General features: G+C 35.4%; 1 protein-coding gene across 9 annotated transcripts in view; it reads left to right on the top strand.

The window, feature by feature from the left end:
• Window positions 1–24,364, top strand: part of SOX5 (SRY-box transcription factor 5) — a 920,340-nt gene that overhangs the window by 304,352 nt on the left and 591,624 nt on the right. For 3 of the 9 annotated variants that reach the window (XM_074325926.1, XM_074325925.1, XM_074325927.1), the window contains one exon: window positions 7,411–7,477. The exons of the other annotated variants lie outside the window; for them this stretch is intronic. The gene's annotated coding sequence lies outside the window, so the exon portion shown is untranslated. The remainder of the gene's footprint in view (window positions 1–7,410; window positions 7,478–24,364) is intronic. 9 annotated transcript variants of the gene reach the window in all.

Raw genomic sequence — 24,364 nt, forward strand, 5'->3', positions numbered from 1 at the left:
CAGTGGCCAATTAGATACAGAAGGTGAGGGGAAAGAGTCTCCCTCCAGGCTCAGCCTAAGGACTTTTTAATTGAAGAATTTTAAATTTATATAAATCACCTATTTGTTCAATATCTTGTGAGTTCAGTTAAATTAGAAAACGTGAATTACAGCAAAGACTATTCACATAACAGATGTGGTTAGAGAACTGCTGTTTTGTCTTCCTGCATTCCTCACCACCCCTCCCCCCTTCCACCCCATAAGCGCATGCACACCCTTTCCCTTGGGAAAACCACAAAGGTACATAGTACAGTACTAACCAGTCATAGAACTATGGGTGATATAAGAGAAAAGGCCCCTACTTTTCTCAATATGAATACAAAAATAATTCCTTATGACATCTCACCTTTCCATTGAATGGTAATTTCAAATTAATTAAAATTCCTGTACAGGTTCTTGCTCTGGCATGAAGCGTTATATTAAGAGCAATAAGATGATCTAACACTGAGTACTTACAGTGTTACTCAGTGGTACTCAATGGACCAGGCACTCTTACATGACAGCAATTGACACATTTAATTCTATTAACCACTCTGTAAGGCATGCATTATTATAATTCCTGTATAATGATGAGGAAATGGAGGAACCAAGACATTAAGTAACTTTCCAGTGGTCATGTATAATAAGTGCAGGAGCTGGGATAGCCAGAATTAACACATTCTCAATAAAGGAAATGTGGCATTTTCATTCATTATCTTAAGGAACAATACCAACAAGTAAATTTCTCTTCCATAAGGTTAAACTATACTTGCAATTACTCAGAATTTTCAGGCACAAAACTATTTTTTTTACTTGATAATTATTTATCTTACTGATCAACTATATAAATGCTATGTCTATTTGGGTGATAATAATGACACTGTGTTATGTTTACCTGGGATGGATTATCTCACTTCTTATATTATCACTGGAAATTTCTACTCTGTAATTTTTCACCTTATTTAATCTATTTAAACACATTGTAATGTCCGCTGTACTGTTAATTCATAAAATGCAGACTCCATGTCTGATTAAACTTCTTAGCCTTTAAAGTCAGCTGAAAAAAAGAGAAATTGACGTTTATTATTGAGTTCTGTAAGTATATTCAATTAATCCTCACTTTAAAGACGAGGAAACTAAGGTTAAGAAATGTTTTGTCAACTATAATACGTTGAGGCCTGCACTTAAACTGAATTCTAGATAATCCCAAAACATGTCTTCTTCTCATTTCTGCAGTTTACCTTACTACATATGCAATATCTTACGGTAAGTGCTCAGTAACTTTCTGTTGAGTAAATGAATAGATCAATGGAGAGATGGTTGCTCAACAAATCCCCAACTTAACTCAAAGCAATGTGCATGCACTCTGTGGGGAAGAGAATGGAACCTAATTTAATTTCCACAGCAGAAAATATACTTGAATAGTCAAACATGGATGAAATAAAGAGGTTAGGCACTCTAGATTGTATGACTAGAATTGATCAGGCTGTTTAATCATATAACTCTTATCATCATAAAATTGAGTAATGTAGCCTCTGAGTATTTCTTTAAAATAATTCATATTAAAATTAAAGATTAAATAGATAGAATTGGGAAACTTTAATTTTATCACTGAAATTTGATATTTGTAAAGTGTATGTTTTCTTAGGTACTTATCTATGCGTAGTTTTGTTTGGTAACTAAATATTTTTTTCACAACAGTTATTCTTAAATAGAAAATTCTAAAATCACTAAAGTAAATTATTTCCCATTTTTAACAAATTGTATTCTGAACTATCACCATACTTTGGATTAATTTTTTTCCCCACACTATCAGCCCTGATAAATTGACAATTATACTTCGATTGTATTATAATACATAAGCTCTGTTGAAAAACTAATTTCCGAAGACTAGTTTAAAAGTAGAACATCTTCTTATTATTTTATTATTGGTATTTAATCTTAACACACCATTAATATTATCTGTCAAGGCGTAATCAATTGAAATACAAAATTTCTTTCATATTATCTTAACATGGTTATATTTTTCAAGACAGATGTGGGTAGTTTTCCTTTTAAAAATGGGAATAAGATTGTGTTAATGTATATGTGTTTTATACTATGTATTTTTTTAAAAAACTGCTTTATTGAGTTAGAACTTATCTAGTGTACAATCCCCTCATTTAAAGTGTGAAATTCAACATTTTTAGTAAATTCAAGGAATTGTACAATAACAGCACTATCTAATTTTAGAATATTTTCATGTGACAAAAAAAAATTCCGCATTCACTAACACAGTCACTCCAGAACCCTCCAAGACTCCTTTCCCCATAACTCTAGGTAATGACTAATCTGCTTATATCTCTATAGATTTACCCATTCTGGACATTTTTTTATAAATGGAATCATACAATATATGGTCTTTTGTTACTGGCTTTCATTTGGTATAACATCTTCAAGGTTTATCCATGTTGTAACATGTACTTCATTCCTTCCATGGTATGGATATACCTAATTTTGTTTATCCATTCATCCACTGATGGACATTTAGGTTCCTGCCACATGTTGGCCATTATAAATAATGCCCTATGAACATTCATATAAAAGTGCTTGTATGGACATAGGTTTCATTTCTCTTGTGTATGTAATAGGGGTAGAATTGCTGGGTCATATGGTAACTCTCTATGTAACCTTTTAGGAACGCCAAGCTGTTTTTCAAAGCTCCTGCAGAACTTCACATTCCTATTAGTGATGTATGAGGATTTCAGTATCTCCACATACTCACTAGCACTTGTTATTATCTGTCTTTTTAAAAATAGCCATCCTAGTGTATATGCAGTGGTTTATCTTTGTGGTTTTGGCTTACCTTTGCCTAATGGCTAATGATGTTGAGCATCTTTCATGTGCTAAGTGGTCATTTATATATTTCTCTAGTTAAATGTCTATTCAGATTCTTTGCCCTTTTTTTAAAAAAAGTTTTTATTGGGGAAGGGGAACAGGACTTTATTGGGGAATAGTGTGTACTTCCAAGCCTCTTTTCCAAGTCAAGTTGTTGTCCTTTCAATCTTAGTTGTGCAGGGTGCTGTTCAGCTTCAAGTTGTTGTCCTTTCAGTCTTAGTTGTGGAGGGCGCAGCTCAGCTCCAAGACCAGTTGCTGTTGCTAGTTGCAGGGGGCGCAGCCCACCATCCCTTGTGGGAGTCGAACCGGCAACCTTGTGGTTGAGAGGACGCGCTCCAACCAACTGAGCCATCCAGGAGCTCAGCGGCAGCTCAGCTCAAGGTGCCGTGTTCAATCTTAGTTGCAGGGGGCAGAGCCCACCATCCCTTGTGGGACTCGAGGAATTGAACTGGCAACCTTGTGGTTGAGAGCCCACTGGCCCATGTGGGAATCGAACCTGTAGCCTTCGGAGTTAGGAGCATGGAGCTCTAACTGCCTGAGCCACCGGGCCGGACCCTCTTTGCCCATTTTTAAATTGAGTTGTTGTTTCACCTTTTGTTATATAGCTGTAAGAGTTGTTTATATATTCTGGATACAAGTCCCTATCATATGTATAATTTCCATATATTTTCTTCCATTCTGTAGGTTGTCTTTTCACTTTCTTGATGTACTTTGAAGTACAAATCTTTCATATTTTGATGTAAAGTTTATCAGTTTTTTTCTTTTGTTACTTGTCTTATCTGCTGGTGTTATATCTGAAACACCATTGCCAAATTCAAGGTTATGAACATTTATGCTTTCTTCTAAGAGTTTTATAGTTTTAGTTCTTACATTTAGTTACATTATCCATTTTGAGTTAATTTTTTTGTATGGTGTTGAAGTAGGAGTCCAGTTGCATTCTTTTGCATGTGGATATCCAGTTGTCCCAGAACCATTTGTTGAAAAAACTATTATGTTCCAATACTAATTCTCTGACATCTACCATTCAGTTCAATCTGACACTATCTGGAATTAGCATCAGAACTAACAAATTAAAGGTTAAGATCTTCAACAAGACTGATCTTAATTCTGAAGCCAGCTGCAAGTGAGGTCTATAGGAAATGAGCACTTCTGCCTGGCTGAATTGGTTACAAATTTGGGAGTTTTCAAGACACTCCTTCAGTGTCATTATTATTTTCCCCGAAAATAAGACCTACCCTGAAAATAAGTCCCAATTAATATCATCAGCCAGACAGATGCATTTAGTACATTATGACGATGTTCCAGAAGAAAATGACATGACTGTTTTTGAATAAATTTAGATTGTTTTACATGAAAAAGAAAGACATCCCCTGAAATTACGCCCTAACACGTCTTTTGGAACAAAAATTAATGTAAGATCCAGTCTTATTTTTGGGGAATTATGGTATAATACTTGGGCTTATTTTGGGGGAAATACAGTAATTCATTCAAATGATTCACATAACTCATGAAAGTGCTATACTTAGGATTACATTTTATAACAAAGGATTCAAATGAAGAGCCAGATGAAGAGGTATACTTGTATAAGACAAGTCTGGAAGGATCTTGAGCACAAAAGTTTCTTTTTTTGTGGATTCAGGGTATGCCACCGTCTGGGTACATCAACATGTGTACCAGCGAGGAAGCTCTCTTACCCTCACTGTTTAGAGTTTTGATTGAGGTTTTATTACATAGCATAGCTGATTAAATCACTGACCATGTGATTAAACTCAATTCCAGCTCCTCTTCTCTTTCCCCAGAGGTGGATGGTGGTGGAGTTCTGAAAGTTCCAGCTTTCAAATCACGTGGTTGCTTTTTCTGACAACCTCTCCCATCCTGAAACTATCTAGGGGCTCTTTCATGGGTCACCTCATCGCACAACAAAGGCATACCTATCATTGAAGGAATTCCAAGGGTTTTGGAAGCTCTGTGCCAGCAACCAGGACAAAGACCAGATTTTTTATTATTATTTTTGTCATACCGCAACTGTTCTTTGCTTCATGAAATGGTTTTGGCAAGTGTGTCAAAATCAGTTGACTGTAAAAGTCTAGGTTTATTTCTGTACAGTCAATTCTATGCCATTGATCTATATTTGAATCCTTATGCCAGTATCACACTGTCTGGATTACTGTAGATTTGTCTTAAACTTTGAAGTTGGGAAGGGTGCATTGCCAACTCTTTTCTCCTTTTTCAGGATGTTTTAGCTATACTGGATCCCTAGCATTTTCATATGCATTTTAGGATTAGCTTGTCAGTTTTTACCAAAAAAGTCAGCTGAAATTTTCATAAGGATTGTATTGAATCTGTAGATCAATTTGGGGAGTATTGTCATTTTAAGAATAATAAATATTCTGACCATCATTGTGGGATGTCTTTATAGCTTTTTGGATATTCTTTCATTTCTTTCAATGGTGTTGTAATTTTTAATGTACAACTCTTCCAAACTCTATTATTGAAGTTATACTTAAGTATTTTATTCTTTTCCATGGTATTGTGAGAGGGATTGTTTTCTTGAAGTTATTTGCGAAATATTCATTGCTGGTATATAGAAATTCAATTTTTTTCGTATATTGATTATCCTGTAATCTTACTGAATTTGCTCATTAATTTGAATAGTTTATTAATGAATTCCTTAGAATTAAAATATATATATATATATATATATATATATATATATATATATATATATATATATATATATATAAAGAGAAACAGTGTTACTTTTTCCTTTTGAATATGGATGTGATTTATTTATTTTTCTTTCCCAATGAGCCTGGCTAAAACCGCTAGTACAATTTAAGTAGAACTGGTATGAGTGAATACCCTTCTTTTATTACTGGTTTTAGAGGGAAAACAGTCTGTCTTTCACCATCAAGTGTGATAGTTACGAGTCTTTTTGTAGATATTTTTTATTAGGTTGAGAAAATTGTCTTCCATTACGTTTGTTGAGTATTTTTATCCTGAAAGGGTATTAGATTTTTGTCAAACATTTTCCAGCATTTACTGAGATGATTATATGATTGTCTTTTATTTTATTAGTATGGTATGTTATGTTATTTGGTATTTAAATGTTAAACCAACTTTGCATTCCTAGGATAAATCCCACTTGGTTTTGATGTATAATTTTTTACGATCTTGTAGAATTTAAAATAATTTAGCTACTTTAGAAATCTTCCAAAATTACTGAGGCTTTTAAAAATCGAAAGCCTTATATAAGCTACTAATCAAAAGTTATACAAGTCGCCTGGTTCTAGATCATCTCTAACTTTCTGACTCTAATACAGTAGAACAATATACCAGATATGGAAGTACATTATCATAAAAGTATCATTTTGAAGTCTTACTTAAAATAATGACTATACAATCAGGTTGATGATTCAGGTAACTACCATCCCATGGCAGAAAAGTTATATAATTTATATTTATACACTTTTAATAATCATGTTGCAAGATCACAAAAATCATTAATAAGTGTTTACATATTTTCAAACCATACAACTTAATCATTCAGTGGGGGGGTGGCAAACCTTAAAAAGATGAGAATAGCTGATGAAACTCTTCTTATAAAAATTATTCTACATCCACATAATAATAAACTCATAATAAAATAGTTCCATGTATTCACATAATTTTAATTTTTTGATTCATGACAAGCCTGTGAAATCATTTATAGATCAAGAAAATAAGACTTCAAGAGATTAGATAAATTCCCAAAGACATATAGTTCTTCTGTGATAGGACCAATGATTAAACCTGGGTCTTTATGACACTTGAGTCTGGCTTTGATAAAGCAACTGAGTATAAATAGGGTGTTTCTGTTTGTATTTTGCTGTTTCTGTTGTTGTTTTTAACCTAGAAATTATCCAGTGACTTTGTAAACCTTATATTCTTATACAGCATAGCACTGTGCTTTGAAAAGTGTTAGTCTGTATTTAATAAATTTCAGTGCCCATTAGCATGTTTTCCATAAAATGCTGTAGCTGTAAGTAATGTTGCATTATAAGTATATTTTAAGTTAATAATCATGAACTATAAAGGTGGTTAAAATTGTTTCTCTCAGTAAAACTAGGCCCAGGGCTACATATGCACACAGGTGCTTACATGACTGAATTAATAATATAAAGATTTGTTAAAGTGGTTTAATTGATACAGCTCTAAAATAACGAGCTCATATTTTAACATTTAAACTGTCATGATTTCTTAACTATTATTTATAAACATTTGGTTTTCAATTTTTCATTCATTCTTCATTCATCAACCATTAACAGGCACAGTCCTATGAGTCTGACATTGTTGTGTGGCTACAAATCTAGTCTAGAAGAAAATTATTACCATGAAATTACTTAATATTTCTTCTACAGTTTTGTAGTAAGAATCTTGTATAAGTCTCTTTATGATGTTTAATTTTTTTTTCACTTGAGTATTTTGGAATTACTTTGATTTCTAGCTGAATACTTTTTTTTTTTTTTTTTGTAGCACTGCAAGATATAGATAATATCAAGGACATCAGGAGTGGGAGAGATTGGACTGGGAGACTAAACAGGTCAGGACATTTGCATTATCATTTGTTGATCATTCTTTTGCTATCAGTTCTAGAGTTATCAAGTCTCTTGTCACTTGTTTATTTCTTGTATGTGCTTACTTGGTATGTTCTCAGTTTTGCAAATCATGACTAACACCTTTGTATAAAAAGTCTAGCATTCAAGTATCCTCATTTTAGGATCTGAAGATGAAAAAATAATTTAAAGAAAATTTCAAGACTAGAATAAAATTTCTTGCTTATGATATATAGATAGGTACTCTGATTTCTATTATTCTTTATAGTATATAAACTGTATTGAAATGAAGGCTTCTTGATAACTTTTCCAAATGAAAACTTTAAAACATATAAAATGTTATTAGTTATGTAATTGTAATAGGCTAACACTTGGCTCATGAAAGTCAAGTTTCCTTCTTCTCTGCTATATTCTCTGGGCTTGGGTACACCTCTAAAAGCTCTTGAACACTCTTCAGAATCAATCTGTTTGCTGAAACTAATTTTAATTTTAAGTACTGAATGTTGACTACCATGTGTAAAATGAAGGTTAATTAAAACAGACAATTTCTATGTAAATAGAAAGAGCCCAACAGTCAAAGGGTCTCCTACAAGCATTTGCCAGCCAGTGTGGAAGGTTTAGTGCTAGTCACACTCCTCAGTGAGCCGGAACCGTGCTGGCATTTGCGTCCCCATTGCCCTGGGTGCTCCCGTGACTGACTGATGGCATTGTGCTCATCTCCTGCTTCCGAAAAGTTTCCCAGTTGTCTTAAACAGTGATTACAGCTCTCACTACTATTGCATAGTTATTGATAGAAGCTTGGGGATCCTTTCCCTCTCTGTTACCCCTCCAGTGTTACCACTCCCACAATTCTTCTGGAGTTTGACTTGGCTCCTCTACATCCAGGTCTCCTACCCAGTGGGTTTTTCAGTTTTTGTCACACAGAGATAACTGGCTTTGTTCTTCAGTCTGATCACATTTCTTCAAATAAAATGGCTTACTCAGGAAGGAGGTAAGCTTAAAATTCTCCCTGGATGTTTTAGGGCCTTAGTGATTTCTTAGCATTAGCCTTAGGGACTAGACGGATTATTATTGTTATGTATCTTGAGAGAATACGGCTGTCCATCTTAAAGGAAACTAATTTCAAGTAGATCTTGATGCAATGTGTATACTCAAGTCTCTTCTTTTAGCTAAATATGGTAAGAATGATATGCCCAAGTAAGAGTTGAAACCACTTTGGGGTGATACTTTATAAAGTATATGGTAGTAAATATCCCAAAATTTTCAGTTTACAAATATCATTGAACTAAACATTAAAAAGAACAGAATGGAAGCCCAAAGTGGTGGGTTTTCTTGGCATCCAGCTGTTAGGTAAATATTGACCTTAAATTGGATATAGTTGTTGTTTGAGTTTTTTATGTTGGGAAGTAAAAATCAAGAAGAAAGAGACAAACATCTAGTAGATTCCTAGTCTTGAGAGATAGAAAGAACCTCAATCCAATCCACCTATTTTACAAATCTAAATTGCCATCCAATGTCACATGAAATATTAGTAACAGAGGTAAATCTGTGTTTCTTGGTATGATGCATGTCTACTGCATTATGCTGCCTTTCAGGTTATGGAATACAAATAATTCTGCACATAACATTGTGCACACATATTAAAAATACCATATCATTTGCCACCTTCACCAATTTATAATTTGATAAAAAATACAACCACTACTAAATACTTTGCATTTCACTGATAGTCAAAGAAATCAAGAATTTTAAGATTTTTAGATTTACTCTTATTTCTCTGGAGAAGTTTGTTGTGAACTTTTAAACTGGATAAAATGAAAGATGATTATCCATCCATCCATCCATCCATCCGTACAACAGAAACTCCTACTCTTCTGGAGCTTTCATTCTAGTGGAGGAAAACACAACATGAAGATTTTGATATATATTCTTTGGGGATAAGTACTAAGAAGAAAATAAAATGATAAAGAGAGAGCAGTGAGGGACTGTGTCTAAGGAAAGCCTTTATGATAATGGAGCACAAACCTGAGTGGTGTGAGAGAGGGAACCATTTAGATATATGGGTGAAGAGAGATACATTTAGTGGCAAGAACAAGCAGAAGGAGTGTGCTTGGTGTGTTGAAGGAAGGTCAAGAAGGGTAGCGTGTCAGGAATAATGTAAGGAGTGGACAACTAAGAGATAAGAATGGGGAGGGTGATGTGGAGTCCATCATATAGAGCCTGGTAGACCATGGAAGGACCTTGCCTACTATTCTAAGTGAGATGGGAATCACTAAAGGAATTTTAGCCGATGAGGAGATGTGTTATGGCTCACATGTTTTAAGGATCACTCAGACTTATAGGTTGAGTAAAGCATTTAAAAATAATTCACTTTATATACAGATTATAAATTATGAATGAAAATAAACTTAAATTAACAATGATCAGGATATGACTGATGATTGTGCTCAAGGAACTAATGTTTGATAGTTATCTTTTTTCTTTTTTATGTCCTTAAATTGCAGAATTATTTTGAATTTGAATTATGTTCTTTGACTTCATATAATAACTTACTGTTTTATAATAGGAACATTAATGCCAATGACATAGTATTTTTAAATTGTGTGCATTTGATTAGCTGAATTTTCCATTTGTTTGTCATTTATAATTTCCAATGAGACTACATAGCCTTATATAAGTCCAGAAATAAGCGGTGAATTTTGTCTTCTATTTGCAAGGGAAGATGCTTGACAATTTGTTATGGTTTTATTATAATTATCACATGACCCGTAAGAATACTTACTAAGAGAAACATGAAATAGTTTTTAAAAAAGACAGCTTAGTAGGAATTAGAGGGCATAAGTTCTGGAACCAGCTCTGAAACTGACCAGCCTAATAACTTGGGGGCTTTAACCTGTGTTTGCCTACCAAATGACCAACACGGCTTCTCCCCTAAGAGAAGCACACTGTTATGTTTATCTTTGCAGTTACTTTACATGTGTTAAGCCTATTTGCATATGTTAGGTGATCAATAGAAATTGGTTGAATTCAAAGTCACCTACATTAGAAGTGACCATTTTTAATATAAATGAGAAATAGGGGATATTATTGTATGTAAATAGCAGAGAAATGTCCATATTTTCAGAGAAATTATCAGGTTAGAGAGGATATTATTGATATTTGTAAGGAAGGATTGTTTCTAAAATTATCATTACTATCATGTCAAAGAATCAAAGTGACTATTAAAAATGAAAATTTAGGGGGTGGAGGTGAGATACTTTCTACTAGCGGTCTTGTGGCAGAAGATTCTAATTGCCAAATAACTGTGTACTTTACCAAAAAAATTTCAAATTAAATTGATACATTAAAAATGATTTTAATATTATAATTAGGTATTTAAGTTTAGATTTCCATTATTTGGTTATCAGAATTTTCATGCAACAAATTTGTATATATTTGTTTTCAAAAACATACATAAAAAGCCTATTTGTTTATTAGTATTTAATATAATTTTCCTGAAAAGTCTTGTTTATTTTAAATTCTTTTTTTTAAATCATAAGTTTTATGATTAAACAGAGAAATAAGAAAATTAGTCTTTCACATTATTTTTTGAAGGAGAGGGCATGCATACCTCAACTTAACATACCCACCTAAAATTGTTCTCGAATCGGGTGATTCATGTCCATTTCTACCACACAGAGTGAAGGTAGTTCTCCTTCTCCAAGAAAGTCCTGTTGCTCCACTTTCTAAAAGAGAAGGTTTCATAGACGAGATGGTTATTTTAGCTGGCTATTAAAGGATGTATATGATTTTCCTAGCAAAGATGTTAGCCACTGGGGTTGAGGGAGGATGCCTAGTACATATTTACGGTCCTGGTGTCTCAAGTGTCTTTTCGGGTTTGGGTAAATTTGGATGCTGCACAAAGTATACAAAAGGGAAATAGTAACTATAAAGATATGTTGCACTCTTTACAACATATAAAGACTTTGCAATTCAAAGTGTGTTAAAGAGGACTTTGTATCTGTGGCAGTGATTTGACTTAATTCAACAGAACTTGGGGAGCCATTGAAAATTTTTGTTTGTTTAGGGGGCAGTGATTAGGACTGTGTCTTGGATTAATTAATTAATATGGTAATAGTATGAGGTTGATTGAAAGGGGAGAGGATACAAGGGAAGAAAGGCAACTAATGCAGCTATCAAGCATCAAAATCCAGGAACTCAAGACCAAGGTGGTAACACCTCGGAACAGATACAAGCAGAAATTCAAAGATAGAGTCAATAGGGCTTGACTCCCTAGGGCAATAAGGGATGAATTTCTACCTTGAGTAACTGAAGTAAAGTACACTCAATTCATGGATGCAGGAAATCAGAAAAAAGTAGTTATTTTATTTTATTTTATTTGCTTATTTTTTATTGGTGGGGGAGCATCAATTGCTTTGAGAGTCTTTACAATAGAGATGCCAGTGTTGATATATTGAAGAAGTATGCCATACAGAAATTGTGGAACCTGGTATGGGAGTGGAGGGTGAAGCTGTATAAACTGAAGCTAGGTAGCAGAAGTTGCCTCCTTAGTATAAGAAAGGCAATCCAGGCTGAGGGAATACCCTGAAAGACAGATTCTGAATGCCATGTGGAACTCTGAAGAAGACCAAATGGGACATTTGAAATACAAGAAGAATCTGAAATTTAAATTGTATTTTGTTGCTTGCCAAGCTGTGTTGTTCAGAAGTAGGCTTTGGTTTAGTTATTCGTTTATTTATTTTTAAACTTTCACAGGTCCTGCCTGAGCTGTCTGCAAATAGTAAACACTAAATACAGATTTTATTGGCTTTGTAGAGTATAATCATTTCTGGATTTGGGGACTTTTTTTTGAACTATTGAACATTATTTAGGTGTTGGTTCATTTGTTTGTTCATTCATTCATATATTCTTACTGAGTCTTAGCCTGTAGCAGGTACTCCTTTAATTATATTGCCTGCCTTTCCTTCAGCCTATTCTAGAGTTTTCACTGGTTCACCTTGGCTTATTTTTCTCAGTTAGTTATAGGAAAAAGACTGATTGATTTAGATCTTTTCCATCTATGGAATCATGTTTTCCACATCTCGGAGTAAGTCTCCTCCTCCTCAATTAGTTGGGGTAAAAGGAAAGTGATAGAGATAGTTGTTTTTACTTTTACAATAACAGAAAAGACATTCATTATGCTGATGCCTTTAGACACTTCAGTAAAATATTTAACTCATGGATTATTTCAGTCATACACTTTAACAGTAGTTAAACATACTGAGGCTGTAGAGATCCGACAAACATAACTATTATCATATGACTACTGAGAAGTTTTTTGGACACAAGTGCCAGTGAGAAGAGGGGAGCCCCCTCTCTGAATGCTGACTGAGTGCTTGCCTGGGGTGTCCCCAGGAACAAGAGCTGACACAGGTGTTCGGCACAGTTGCTTACTGCTTCCCATCAAGAAGGATGGGGGGCTCTTAGCGCTGCTGGTTTGTGGCACTCAGCATATTTGGCAAGCAGTCAGCCCTGGCTGTGGATTTCCCCGGGGAAAATAAAAGCCACAGGAAAGTCATCAGTGTGACCTTCTGCTGGGTAGTTGGCACACAGTTGCTCCACAGGAAAGCTTTCAGTTGTCATTTTCTGAACGGATAGATATCAGGTGCTGATGGAGGCTCCCCATTCAAGGTGGGGAGAGAAGGAAAAAAAATATATTGAGCAGAAGCTTACCGAGTAATTCCCAGTCATGAAGCTTAACACCAGCTGATCTCCTGATAAAAGGGTTTTTGTTTTTCGTTTGTTTGTTTGTTTTTTGTTTTTGGTGGGGGAAGTTTCTTTGGTTCTGTAAGCACAATTATAAGCTTTCCTATTTAAGTCTGACCCATCATATTGAAATGCTGTCACTAGTATCATTAGCAAGTAAAGTGTTGATAACATAGTCAAATGCACAGCAGAGTTCTGGCTCTTAAGTGTCTGGACTAACTCCCAATATTAGGAATAGGAGTCAAACTGCCATCACTTTTCCTGTGCTAACAGACGCCCTGCCATTAGCAGTCTGAAGGCAATTTTAATAAAATCCATAGCCCTGCTGAGCTGGTCTCAAAAGATAAATAAGCAATGGAGAAAAGAAGCTTTTGTTTAAAAGTAATTATTTAAACTATGCATTACAGGTAATTTTCTTTTACCAGTAAGGCAAATGCTATCAGAATTTCAATAATGATTTGGTGGCAGTTATCTAAATAATGTGATATTGTCATTTCTAAGAGTTAAAGCGTTGCTTCATTTTCACTTATATTCAAAATGAGGGTAAATTGGATCCAGGTATCATGTGCATGTGTTTTACAGTTTATGTTACATTGAGGTTTATTTTATTGTTGTTGTTGTTCTTTTGGGTGAACAATGTTGTATTCTTGGACAGATTTATGGAAAAGTAACAAGCTGGTGATAGAATTCTGGGAATTGCAGACTTGACTCCCAAACACAGATTAGAACAGGAGGGCAAAGAACATCCTTTTATTTTTCCTTTGCTGTCAGAAAGGAAATCACATTTCAGTCTTTTAAAAACTCTTTTAATAGGATGCTTGTACATAAACCACAGTCACAAGGGTATGATAAATGTGTGTGTGTATCAGACGAGCCAAAGCTTTGTTTGCCAAAAGGTAAAAATCTCAGAAAGCTTTTTAAGAGTCTATTTGGAAACTATTAAAATCACCACCTTTCCTTTTATTCTTAACAGGGACACAGTGGCCTGAAATCCTTAATGTAGAATTAGCTCAGGCATTACAGTAGGCAGAGTAAGAACTTGCCTACATAATTATGATGTAAGGGGTGTCAGGAATCAGAAAGTGAAGCCGCATGTGCTTTAAATGAGACAGACCTGAGTTCAAATTCGTCTCAAATCCCAACTCTTTTTTCATAATGTAGCACCTTATGCAAGTTATTTGTCTTCCCCAAGTCTTTGTTTTCTCACTTATAAAATGGGGGTAATAATAAAACCAACCTTGAATGATTGTAATGAAGATTAAATGGGACATTATGTGTAAAACATTTAGGGTGGTGTCTGGGACAGAGTGAGCACTCGGGAAATGTTTGTTTTCATCTTAATGAGTTTTTAAAAAATTTTATCAGGAATTTATATTGAACATTGTGCTAGGAGTTGGGATGAATATGTTGATCAATAGATAGTCTGCACTTCAAAACTAAAAAGTATAATGCACAACAGGCATTTAAGCCGATAATTCACGTACTGTGTGCCACTGATAATATTGGTATGGGTCTTGGGGACATAAGAGAGGAAGAGCTTAACCTTGGCCATGGGAAAGAATACTGTAAAATCTTCTTGGTTTGTTAAGCTTTCAAAGGGAAGACTCTAAGCTATATATTTCCATCTTGAGCTTTTTTCATCTAAGCCAACTATTTTTCTTTTTTCCAAGAGTGATTTTTCCCAGCTCTTGTTCTTTCTGTTCCTTTTCCTTTACATTTATGTAAACTTTTTCTTTGATTGTCAGCACCATAGTTAGATGATATCTATAGTCAGAGAGAAGCGGTCGATATAAATCAACCACTCAAATGCTGCTCAGCATCTCTGTTAAAATGATTAAGAGAAAGAGTTGAAAACACGGGCTTTATTCTCATAGGTTGCTGATGGTGAGGGATGTTGGTATAAGCCTTTTGCACAGGAATTAGGCAATATCAACAAATCTACATATATATACCATTTGACAGGACAATCCCATTTCTAGGAATTTATCCTGAAGCATGAAAATCACATGCATATGATTATTCATTGTGGCATTGTTTATAATTGTAGAATATTTAAAACTATCTAACTAAGTATGCAGAGGAGAATAGTTGAATTTACTATGGGATCTCCACACAATGAGGTACCATTCAACTATAAAAAGACTGAATGGACATAGAGTGGACATTCACTTTCAGGCAATACTGCTGATAAGTGACAATAGTACAGAGAGGGCCTAGAGGCAATAATACTTCAATAGGGATGAGGACACCCAGTACATAGATCTTGGTTTCTGAATACTATTCTCCAATAAAAGAAACCAAGAACTCTTGTAGAAATGGTTGGTTCTAGGGCTAGAAAAGGAAAATAATGTATATAATAAGAAACTGGAGCATCTTGCGGTACAAGAAAGTAAGGAAGAACTAAAAAAAATGATGGAAACATGTTGAAAGGACACAGGAGCCAACCTGAAGTAACTCGCAGTGGCCACATCAGGGACAGTTGAGCAAGAAAATAATGATGGTAATGTATTATACTCACTATAGTTCATGATATTATAAAAAGTATTGGAGAAATAAATGGAGGGAAGGGAAGCTCTTTTATAACAGTATAATGACAATTAATAACTGTAGAAGTAATGGTGGAAATAGAAAGTCACCATTTGGTAAACACAGTGATAAGTTTTTTCAGGTAAGACTCATCACTGGATGCTAAATTAGTGGTGAAAATATAATCATAAATAGGGTACTTACATAGTGTCAAATATCTTCTCTCAAAATGCGTATTAATTACAAAAGGGGAAAGCAGTAACCTTACAGTGGAAAAACCTGGCAGACACCACCTAAAACAAGTGATCAAAATTAACATCTTCAGTAATGAGGACATATCGGTATCATGAGCCACTCCTATGATTCACTGTTTGCTGAGAAAGGCACAAAAAATCTTTTCTGTCACGTTCTAGCCAAAAATGCATAGCATGAATTTTATTATGAGGAAATATCTGACAACTCAAATTGAGGGGCACACCACAAAATAGCAGGCTAGTATTCTTAAAAAGTGTCAAGGTCATAAGAAACAAGAAGATACCAAGGAATTGTCCCCAGTGGAAAGAGACTAAGGAGACAAGACTACTACATATTGGCTCATGGTCAAAGAAAAGGACATTCCTGGGACAGTTGTTGAAATTTGAATAAGATCTGTAGATCAGTCAATTATATTGTATCAATGTTAATTTCTTGGTTAATTGTGGTATTATAAGATGTTAATATGCAAGGAAGCTAGGGACTCAATATTATTTTTGCCATTTTTGTAGGTCTGAAATTATTTCCAAATGAAATGTTAAATTGAAAAAGAAAAAAATTAAAATGTATGGCTAAAGTAAGATGTATGCGTCTATTATCTATCCTCCTTGATTATCATAAATAAATTAGTTTGCTATGTAAGAGGTTAATATCACAAGGCTCTAGGAAGGAAAAATTGTCATAGAGTGATAAGTATGTAACTTTGTGAATTGGGAGTGATTCTTGTAGCTGTCTCTGTTACACACTGTGTAAGCCTTGAGGATACTTACTGTATACCTCTGCATCTGCTAGTCTGTTTGCCAATGAAATAGGGATAATGATCTTAGCAATGTGTTTTCTAATTATTCACACCAATGGAGAGAGCAGGGATTTCAAGTATGGAGCCCAACCACAATAACTGTCAGAAACACTCACGTGAAGATCAAGCTTTAATGCCAGTGAACGGCCAAGTGCATTTTGGTAGGTGTAAAACTCCAGGCTATAAAAATATTTCTGAGAGAGAATACAGAGCTAGTATAGTATTCAGTTCAATGACTATGCGTAAAGAGATCAGTAATGAGATAGAAGCTGGAAAGACAGTGCGGACATAATACGCAGTGCATTTGGTCGGTCAGTCTCTGAGAGTCCAGAGTCTTAACCAGGGCCTGGTGACTCACACCTCCCCAAGCTTGATGGTGCCTGTGGGGCTGGGGTAGCACTCATTAATGCATTGTCACAACATGAAAGGACTAGGATAAAGGAGCAATAGTGACTTAGAGTTGTACAGCGTTCTATGTGCCACCAGCTGGTTTTCACATACACTCATATTAAAACTTTCCATGTTGAACGTAGTTATAAGATGTAGGCAGAGAGATTGATTTCATTATCGATGCTTTTATAGATGAGGCAACTCAGATTCAGCAGTTCCAAAATCATCTAGCTCATAAGTACAGAAAGGATTTGCATGCTAGACCAAGGGTGTTCACTTGAGTTTGTGAACCTCCTTTTAGCAGAGAACCCCTCAAATTTACATGAAATTTTTGTGTATAAGATTATTTGGGTGTTTTTTTCTTTTTTCTTTTTCCAAAGAAAAGATACAGATCCATTGATTCTATCATATTTTCCAAAGGGGTCTGTGACTTAAACGAGGATAAAAGTACAGATTTTCTTTCTACAATAGTACACAATATAGAGTGGAAGTATTTTAGCCAAACTTGGGAGTACAGAACTCTTAGAGTGCATGTACTCAAGAAGCATCATTATCAATAACATTTAATAGCAAGTTTGTAGGACTTGCCCAGAATCCCAAGACTCAGTGCCAGAAAAAAACAGAACTCCAGGTGCCAACAGCCAAGGAAGTGATTATCCTATTGACCATGTTATTAATTATTTTCAGTGCAGATAGTTTGTTGATCATCAGCATCAACGAGCAAGATGGAGGTCTGCTTCTCAGGCTGGATGCCACTCGCTGGAGAAGGTTGGGTCCAAAGGAACCTTGAGCAGCAACCGAGTTCCAATGCTCTGTTGAGTCATTAATTAGCATTTTAAGCATTATGATGAGTTGGATAAAATTCTGTAGATTACTTGTGAATCAATCCTACGCGTAGAGTGAGAGGTAATAGTACAATCATCGTACTTACCGATGTGGAATAAAAAGCAGTTTAAATCTGGCAGAGGTTGAATATTCTGAGTGTGTTGTCACATTTAGCACTTGAAACTTTCCCCAGCGTTTTAGCTTCCCGAATCACTCTGGGGCATTGGAGAAATTCCTTCTGTCCAGTGGTATAATACTCTTTCCTTCAAAGAATACTTTGAATGATGTCAAAGACTTTGTATGGTTTTGACATTTGCCAGAAAAGGTTATAGTATCTACTAGGAAACACAAATATTGTCCCTATCTGTGTGTGTATTTCCATGACAGAGTAGATTAAAACAAAAAAAAACCAAACAAAAACCAAACAAACAAAAGTCCCACTATTTAATTATTTACCATTAGAGTCAGAATTCCTTGTCTATTATATATATATTTGACTTCCAAACCCTGGATCTATGAAAGAGCTAATATCAAGATGTGTTATAAAGACCACACAACATTTACAATTTAATCTGCTCACTACTGATTTAGGGAGTAATACAGAATCTACGATCTACCTGAATAATGCTTATCTAAGTTACTGATTTTGTAGGCAAGGCACTGAGACTCAGAGAGATTAAATTTTACCTCATTTTACACAGTTAATAAGTGACAGAGCCAGAAAAAGAACCCAGATTTCCTGATTCCTGGCCCATTTTTCTTTCCACTATGGCATGGTGCCTCATGACACGTATGAGATTAGAGAAAAATTGTATTTGTTGAAATGCATGAAATGTGTTATAGTCTTTTGATGATGTTTTGTGGAGAGAGTGAGGTCATTCTATCCTTGATTTTTTTTTTTTGGGGGGGGTTACACTAAAATTAATAAATGGATAATATCTTTTATCTACCTCAAGTTAATACGATTCTACTAATACTTTTCTTTTAACAATCTGCCTATAGTTTTGGAAAACACCTTTTTGTCTTAGAATGGATGCAGACATACCTTGGAGTTGCTAGCACTTGAGTTTCTAACCCATCAAATGACTAAGAAATCACCTCTCTTGTTAGGTGCACTGGATTACAAACGTCTTTCGATAGGACTGTAGTGGTAGTGGAGGGATTTGCAACTGGCAGGCAGGAATTGAATTGCCATCGTTTGGCTTTAGCAGGAGTTAGAGTCTTGTCTCCAACATAAGCATGAGCCAAGGTACTGTCTCCTTTTTTCTAATTTTAGTTGGAACCATTGGCACTGATCTTACCTAGACAGACTAGTGTTATTTCTACCCAGCACAATCTGCTGGCATGGGCTCTCTTCCAAGCCATGTAGTTGAACTTCTCCCCCTGGTTTACCAAACAGAGATATGATTGGATGTGAAGGACGAGGACTTTCACCTTTTTCATTAGAAGGTATCCTTTCAGGCATAGAGATTCTAAGTTTAATTGGTTCAATGAATGACTCAGAGAGAATTGGCTGTTATGACTGAAAATTGCAGCGTGATTTCATTGTGGGTCATGAAATAATTACTCTGACGTTTTGGGTCTGGAACATGCCCATTGCTATGTTTAATGCTCCTGGGTGAGGGGAAAGGTAAGCAGTCATGTCTGCATTCCAGCCCTCACCTCTTCTCTCCTGGAGCAGATGAGTTGTGCAGTTGTCCTGTCGTCATCTTTAGTCACGGGCATATCCCTGCTGTCTCTCTCATGACCCTTGTCACACTGGCCATGCTAATGCTCCCACCTGTGTCCCTTTATCACAACCCTCACAGAGACCCCTACAGACTGTCAGCGCTCCCCCTCCACTAACTCCTGTACCATTGAGAGTCAAGAGGGGACCGAAGGGCCTGTCGAACTTTGACTTTTTATGCAGCCCTACCTGAACCCTTTTTGCAGTTTGACTCGGGATGTCTGCAAGGCTGCTGCCTCACAGGTAGCCATTCAGGAAGCCAGCCACAAGTCCTGTTTTTGCTCACAGCCTAAACATCAAGGGATTTCCACTGTTTCCCATCTCATCCCAACCTCTCTGCGCTGGACTTGCCCTGTGGGAGTGGGAGTGCAGGGCCGTCATATTAGCATTGGAGGTTTCTTCTCCCAGGTAACTCTTCCTTCTCCATAAATTAAAAGTGCCCAACACAGTCAAAATCTTTTGCTATTACACATACACAGTGATTTTCATATGGAAAAACAGAGGGTTTTTGTTTTGTTTTGTTTTTCCCCTCTGTTTCCTTGCAGCCCAAATGAGAAAGACTATACATGGAGGAGGAATGGGGGGAGGGTGGGGGGTGGTAACATACCAGGTTATTATTTCACATATCGTCATGCAGGGGACTCAATGTTAAATAGAAATGACAGATCTGGACTCATTGGTGAGGGTGAGGGTGGGTGGTCACAGTGAGCTCATATGGAGATTATCAGTTTTTGTTGTTCTTCAAAATAATAGATATAAACACGTCCACAAAGAGAACGTCTGATAAACAACTAGAGAATATGTTTAAATTTTTTGAAAAGGAGGGCTTTGCAGTATATATCACATCCTGAAATTTGTTGAAAAATAGCAAATCATTATCCAAGTGGTAAAGAATGCCATATATTTAAAGCACTACTCTTTTCTCTCTCTCTCCCTCTTCCCTAACATTTTTCTGTCCCCTTTTAGGGTCATGGTTTTGGTAGAAGTTCTGTATTCGCTTCATGCCACATCCTGGTGCTAACTTTTGCCTAGTTTTGAATCATGATGAACTGCTTTCTTATAGTGTGAGTGGCCCAATAAGATTAATAATAATAAATAATAACACTTAGACCTTTATGTGTTAGGCGGATTATGTTTAATTGTCAGAGCAGCCCTTTGGGGAAAGTATCACTTTTACCCTCATTTTGCAGATAAACAAGTCGATGCAAAGAGAAAGCAGGCAATCTAAGAGCACATGATAAGTGGGCAGAGCAGGATTTCATCTGACACCAAATTCTGAGTCCCTATCACTTAGGAATTGCATTCAAATTCAAGTAACGGAAACCCTAGTGACAGTGGTTTGAACAAGATAGGTGTTTGTTTTTCTCCCAGAATGCAAGCGGATCAGATGCAGTCCAAGCCCACTGTTCCACCACACTATGAGGGATCCAGACTCCTTCCAGCTTTCTCTTCTACCACACTTAAGGCACGTCCTTGTTGTAATAGTACAAGTGGGCTGCTAGGGTTCTGTCAGGCTAACTCTAGCTCATGTCAAGGCAGGAAGCAGGAGATGCTCAAAATGCAAAGAGCAGAAAGGCCAAAGCAGTCAGAGCTACCCCTTTCTAAAGGGTTTCCTCTGAATCTCCCCCTCCCTCCACAACTTCTGTTTATCTCTCAGTGCTATTAGCAGGGTTCTATTTACATGTTTAATTGCTTTATTATAGTGAAGGGATGTTACATAGCCAGTTAGTATTCTCTGCCACAACTCTTAATCCCCCTACCATACCACCTTTTCCAGTCTTATTGCAAGAATAGAAACAGGGAATTTTAAAAATTACTTAAAATAAACCATACATTTTCCTTTTTCTAGGGTCTCCTCTGCAGTTATGCTTATTAAAATACACACACACACACACACACACACACACACACACACACACGTCTCTAGAATGAAAAGACATCCATCTTCTGATGGAATATTTTCTATAGAATCTTCAGCAAATATTTAGCACAGACCTGCTCATAAGGGGTTATTAAATTAATCAGGAAGTGAGGAACTGAGATAACATTACCCAAGTTTAGAGACACTGTCAACTGATTAAACCGTGTCTTCCCCTTCCAAAAAGCTAATTGACACATGGTTAGTTATTGGGATAGAAATGTTTTCTTGTAGTATAGACCATTCCGAGTCACATATTTTTCCTCTTCAAACCTCACGAAACAAAAAATGCTAACCGGAATATTATCTGCAGGAAGCACTAGGCTTTCAACTTGAAGAGACTAAAATTCCACGAACTTATTTGTTCCTTTGTATCCTAATGTGTGAATAAAAACAAGAAGTTTACATTTAGGCCGTGAGATAGTGTTGGTTGAAGATTGCAGTAAAATATAGTGTTTGGGTTCTTTACCCCATCAACCTTTCTTTGACAAAAGCTTATCTTTGTCTTCTCTGTTACCTCAGTTTCTCCATTTAGAAACAGTCATATGTACAGGAGTTGTTCATGGATTTTATTTCAGTAAAATATATTACAATAGAATGATAATTCACAGGAATTCTGACTAACTCAATGCTATTCTCTTTTAACCCATGTCTATAGTATGCATTGTTTTATCATGCCGTTGTGAATGTGCTGAATATATAATATTGTTTGGATAACAAATTGACCTTCAACTGCTTTATATATAAGAACCATGTGCTTCAAAGTAGATAGTACAACCTGGACCAAACCAAGTAAATATTTTTTAATGTCTTTATATATGGGACGTATGTAAGTAATCAGGTAGACTATACTCATTCCAAGATATTTATTAGGAGTTTTAAGTTTATTCTCAACCAATCCCTAAGATCAGTGTGTTTTCCAACTGATTGAGGGTGTTCATTAGTTGAATTATTTTTAAGCAAGGATTTGTAAACTTTTAACATTGAAAGCAATTCTGTATTTTTGTCAAATTTGGCTTACCTCCATAAGAGGAAATTAGGGCAATCAGTGAATATAGACTGGAGAGATAAGCAGTTTGGATCATCTAGGTTCATAACTTCGTCTTTTATTCAGTAACTGTTTTTAATTTTAATTAGGCAGATATATTGACTTCTCCTCCTTCCCGTTTAAATATTAAAGTTGTCAAAGATTGTTATATGCACAAAGTAAATATGTATGAAAAGGATAATTAATATAATGATCTTTTGCTCTATTTTTTTGACTACTTCATGTAACAGTATTAAATGGGCCTAGAGTAGCTGAATAATTATCTCATTTCCCTCTTAGTTTGTATGTTGAAATCATGGCTTAGACCATTACTAAGAATTTTTCAGCAACAGGAAGTGAACTGAATTTATTTTAAATTAGTGATTATGAACAACTTGGTGAGTTCCAGAAATGTGAATTTGTTTTAAAAAGATGTCTAGTTTAATATAAAATTTCATGTGATAATGTTTTTCATCAATATTCATGATGTGATCATATAAAAAAAAATTGTGTTGTTTTCCATAAAACAATTTATATTAGACTGCAACTAGAAGATAATTGCTTTGAGTTTTAGAGATAAGGATCACTTAATTTTTGTAATCCCCCAAAACACAGTATGAGAGCCTATATCATGCCCATTTCCAGTGCCAGTCCTTCCATATAGCTGAATCTTGCCACCAAGCCTACTATCTAAGAAATCTCAACCTTCTTTTCTATTCTATGAACTACTGTACTTGACAAAAGGGATTTCTAAAATACATAATTGTATTGATTAATTCAATTTCTGGGTTGAGTATAAGGTTGCAAACTGGAGATCACTCATAGAAACTGAGTACAAAGGAAAAATCATTTAAATCTTTTTTTTTGTGTGTGTGTGTGTATGTGTGTGTGTATTGAATGATTTATGCTGAACTCCTAAAAGCTTTCCAACCTCACAGAGCTTCAATAAACTTCTAATGGAGTCTTGAATGCCAGCTCTATTTTTGTTGCTTGCACAGTAGGTGGGAAACCTTTAGTTAGTAGGATGAGTCCTTGTTTTTATTTCTGTTGAAAAACTCATGGACTAACACTTAGAGATTTCTAATATTTTAGCGAAAAGTTTTCTGGTGTGACCTAATATCCATATAGTTATACAAGTTTAAATACAGAGGATGCCAAAAAATGTATACACATTTTAAGAAAGGAAAAAAAAAATGTTATAAAATTTGTAATACTCAATATATACAGATAACAAAAGATGAATCCAAGTTATGTGTATACATTTTTTTGGCACCCCTGGTACATATTGATCTGTTGTTCCTGAAGTGTAAGTATGTGGCATTATGTCAATATATTTAATAAAACCCAACGTTTATGGATACTTATATACAAGCGAATACCTCCATGTGTACATGTATAGTGTCCATAGTTATTATATGTTAGCTGGTTGAGTGTTTCTTCAGACAGTAGGGTCCCTAAGGCAGAAACTGTATGACCCACATTCCATCACCCCACAGAGTATAATACAGTGTCTTTTACACAATGGATGCTAAATTAATAGTTGTAATGAATTGTGACCGAAAGACTACACATTTATTCAGAGAAAAATATGCATTTGATTTTGATAGAGGTACATGGGAAAGATGTCACTTAAAGAAAGTCCCCTTTATTGTCAATTAGAACTGTT

This window comes from Rhinolophus sinicus, linkage group LG02 (genome assembly GCF_036562045.2).
Source record: "Rhinolophus sinicus isolate RSC01 linkage group LG02, ASM3656204v1, whole genome shotgun sequence".
In the NCBI taxonomy this organism is placed as follows: domain Eukaryota; kingdom Metazoa; phylum Chordata; class Mammalia; order Chiroptera; family Rhinolophidae; genus Rhinolophus; species Rhinolophus sinicus.